The sequence below is a fragment of the Arachis ipaensis genome, chromosome B01, assembly GCF_000816755.2.
Source record: "Arachis ipaensis cultivar K30076 chromosome B01, Araip1.1, whole genome shotgun sequence".
In the NCBI taxonomy this organism is placed as follows: Eukaryota; Viridiplantae; Streptophyta; class Magnoliopsida; order Fabales; family Fabaceae; genus Arachis; species Arachis ipaensis.
The window spans coordinates 1,722,619-1,726,816 of NC_029785.2; the positions used below are offsets into that span (position 1 = coordinate 1,722,619).

A 4,198-nucleotide genomic window follows, 5' to 3' on the forward strand; every position below is an offset into this window, starting at 1 on the left:
AGAAAAATTTTGAATAATTTATTTAAAAGTAGAAATAGAATAAAACGAGGCCTATCTTTTTATTTTCAAATTTTATAGGTAAATAATAAGGTGAATTCTGTGGTGGTTTGGGGGTAAGGTGGCTAAGGATGACCAAAGTTTGACTGGCTAATGATGTGCAGACATTTGGTAATGCGAAAATCTGAACAAGGAGTGAATCAACCTCACTGAAGTTAGGGTTTAGGGTTTAAGGTTCAGGGTTCAGGGTTCAGGGTTCAGGGTTCAGGGCTTAGGGCTTGGGGCTTAGGGGCTTGGGGCTTAGGGGCTTAGAGGCTTAGGGCTTAGGGCTTAGGGCTTGGGGTTTAGGGTTTGGGGTTTTGTGGTTTGGGGTTTTGGGGTTTGGGGTTTTGGGGTTTGGGTTTGGGGTTTAGGGTTTAGGGTTTAGGGTGTAGGGTGTAGGGCTCAGGGTTCAGGGCTCAGGGCTCAGGGCTCAGGGATTTAGGGTTCAGGGTTTTAGGGTTAGGGTTTTAGGGTTTAGGGTTTTAGGGGTTTAGGGGTTTAGGGGTTTAGGGTTTTAGGGTTTAGGGGTTTATGGTTTAGGGTTTAGGGTTTTAGGGTTTTAGGGTTAGGGTTTAGGGTTTAGGGTTTAGGGTTTAGGGTTTAGGTTCACATTCTTCCTTGCAAAGCCTTCTCTGGCATGGTGGTTCTGCTGATGGTGCTTGGTTCAGTTGTGCCTCAAATAAGGTATATATGATGGATATGAATGAATCCTCAAATTGAGACAATTTCATTTCATAAATAACAAAGTAACTAACTCATATTATTCTTTGTTTTCGCAGGTAGGATAGGTTCCATTAACACTGCCATACCCATTCTCACATTAGTTTATTTTTTATTTTGTAGTTATTAGTTTAGTGCCTTCATTGCCATACTCTATTGTGGCATATCTTTTGGGGTGCATTAAAACATGCGAATGGAATTGAAGGCAGATCAACAATTGTTGTTAGAGTAATAGCATGCTTTCAACCCTTGCACAATTGTCAGGTAAGTACTATATGACTTATATAGACATGATTTTCAAGCTTGATGTGAGATAAAAAAAAAACACTTATGTCTATTATGTGTTATCCTCTGTTATTAATTATCAGATTGTTTTATGAACTCATAGGGGATGAATGCTATCTTCAAGTTTTTCGTCATTTGCTAAAACCTGTCATGAAGATACATAAAATTTTTCTCATCTAGCTGAAGCTTGAAGTTTGTAGTTTTCTTTTATTATTATTTGTCTATAAAAAAATCAAGTTATTGAAAATTCCATATCAAAGCATTGTATCGCCCTAGCACCTATTGATAAATATTTTTATGTTTGCATTTTTACTAGAAAAATTTTGAATAATTTATTTAAAAGTAGAAATAGAATAAAACGAGGCCTATCTTTTTATTTTCAAATTTTATAGGTAAATAATAAGGTGAATTCTGTGGTGGTTTGGGGGTAAGGTGGCTAAGGATGACCAAAGTTTGACTGGCTAATGATGTGCAGACATTTGGTAATGCGAAAATCTGAACAAGGAGTGAATCAACCTCACTGAAGTTAGGGTTTAGGGTTTAAGGTTCAGGGTTCAGGGTTCAGGGTTCAGGGTTCAGGGCTTAGGGCTTGGGGCTTAGGGGCTTGGGGCTTAGGGGCTTAGAGGCTTAGGGCTTAGGGCTTAGGGCTTGGGGTTTAGGGTTTGGGGTTTTGTGGTTTGGGGTTTTGGGGTTTGGGGTTTTGGGTTTAGGGTGTGGGGTTTAGGGTTTAGGGTTTAGGGTGTAGGGTGTAGGGCTCAGGGTTCAGGGCTCAGGGCTCAGGGCTCAGGGATTTAGGGTTCAGGGTTTTAGGGTTAGGGTTTTAGGGTTTAGGGTTTTAGGGGTTTAGGGGTTTAGGGGTTTAGGGTTTTAGGGTTTAGGGGTTTATGGTTTAGGGTTTAGGGTTTTAGGGTTTTAGGGTTAGGGTTTAGGGTTTAGGGTTTAGGGTTTAGGGTTTAGGGTTTAGGGTTTAGGGTTTAGGGTTTAGGGTTTAGGGTTTAGGGTTTAGGGTTTAGGGTTTAGGGTTTAGGGTTTAGGTTCACATTCTTCCTTGCAAAGCCTTCTCTGGCATGGTGGTTCTGCTGATGGTGCTTGGTTCAGTTGTGCCTCAAATAAGGTATATATGATGGATATGAATGAATCCTCAAATTGAGACAATTTCATTTCATAAATAACAAAGTAACTAACTCATATTATTCTTTGTTTTCGCAGGTAGGATAGGTTCCATTAACACTGCCATACCCATTCTCACATTAGTTTATTTTTTATTTTGTAGTTATTAGTTTAGTGCCTTCATTGCCATACTCTATTGTGGCATATCTTTTGGGGTGCATTAAAACATGCGAATGGAATTGAAGGCAGATCAACAATTGTTGTTAGAGTAATAGCATGCTTTCAACCCTTGCACAATTGTCAGGTAAGTACTATATGACTTATATAGACATGATTTTCAAGCTTGATGTGAGATAAAAAAAAAACACTTATGTCTATTATGTGTTATCCTCTGTTATTAATTATCAGATTGTTTTATGAATTCATAGGGGATGAATGCTATCTTCAAGTTTTTCGTCATTTGCTAAAGCCTGTCATGAAGATACATAAAATTTTTCTCATCTAGCTGAAGCTTGAAGTTTGTAGTTTTCTTTTATTATTATTTGTCTATAAAAAAATCAAGTTATTGAAAATTCCATATCAAAGCATTGTATCGCCCTAGCACCTATTGATAAATATTTTTATGTTTGCATTTTTACTGAAAAGGGTCTATTTGTCATCTTCATCATTGATTGATTGACTATTGTTCTTTAGGTTATTTTTTCATTGAATGGTTAAGGCTCATATAAGCTATATGTTATAAGGATTTGTATTTTATTTTTATCCTTTTTGAAATTATATGGTTTGCTTTGTGTATTATGCTATGTTTGAAAGACATTCCAGCAGAAGAGGGTATTAGGTTAAAGTTTTTATGATAAAAAAAGTGTGAAAAATAACAAATATTGATAATCAGGTTGAATACTACCGTTACTCTCCATTTCAAAGCTTTGGTTAGACATAGTGAATAAGATTTGGAATTACTTTTGCTCATGTTTTGATCTGTGAGAGTATGCATTAGAGTATATATATGTTTGTTTTCTTTTCAAATTATTTTTTTTTTCATTTGTGATTGAACTTATGTAACATATAATGATTAATTCAAATAATCAACATATATTGTTGCACGGAGAGGTTTCTTCATTTTATGGTATTATGAATTCAAATATCTTAGTGATTAAATGATAGATTAAATAACATTAATTACGTCTTTGTTTTTTGGTATTACTCAGGAAAAGCCAATGACGGCTTTGGGTGAACAAGTGTGTCAATCTGTGGTAATAATGTTGGAAAGATTATGCACGGCAAACCATTCACTGTATGCAGTTTGTATGCCTTCCATATGTGCAAACCTTTCTATGAGTATGACAGGAAGGATGGGAACCAGTACTGTTCCCAGGCCATTCACTGTATTCACCATTCTTCATTCATATGTTGCAACTATACTAAAGACTTTAGCATTATAAGATGTTTTAAATATTTAATAAATTTCTTCTAAAAAAATAGAGCCATTGTGTTTCAAATGGTTATGCTATTTTATTTTTTAGTCTCTCTTTATATTATGAGATATTCCAACTGCATAATTAATTGAGAATCAACAATATTGGCAGGATTATTTTAAAGACTTAAACCTTGACTAAAGATTAAATACATGTCATTAATAAAGAATGGTCCAGTTAATGGAACCCTCATCCTCTTGGTTGATTTTTTATTAATTTGAGTTTGAAATCTTAGTTTTAAGTTTCTATTGTAATTGATTTTGATTTCGGAAAAGCTCTGCATACAAGCCATTAGGGCTTATATGCTTTACAAGTTCATTAAACAATAAAACCAAAATACGCGCTGCTCCACATACGTTGATTACACGCGCCATATAAGATCCCGCGTATATCTAACTACCAAATTTAAAATATTTGTTTCCTTCTTCGTTTTCGTTATTTTGAGATTTGGTTGTTCTTCTTCTCGCGCGTCTTCCCTCCTTCTTCTCCATCGTTCTTTTCCTCTCCTTTTTTCACTGGTATGTTCTTTGTTTACGTTACCTTTTTCTCTCTCTGTAACTCGAGCTTCG

General features: G+C 35.7%; 1 long non-coding RNA gene across 1 annotated transcript; it reads left to right on the top strand.

The window, feature by feature from the left end:
- On the top strand, positions 2,072-3,522 carry LOC107615833. The gene is made up of 3 exons (XR_001614491.2): positions 2,072-2,158; positions 2,254-2,458; positions 3,363-3,522. It is a non-coding gene; the product is annotated as an uncharacterized LOC107615833 (long non-coding RNA).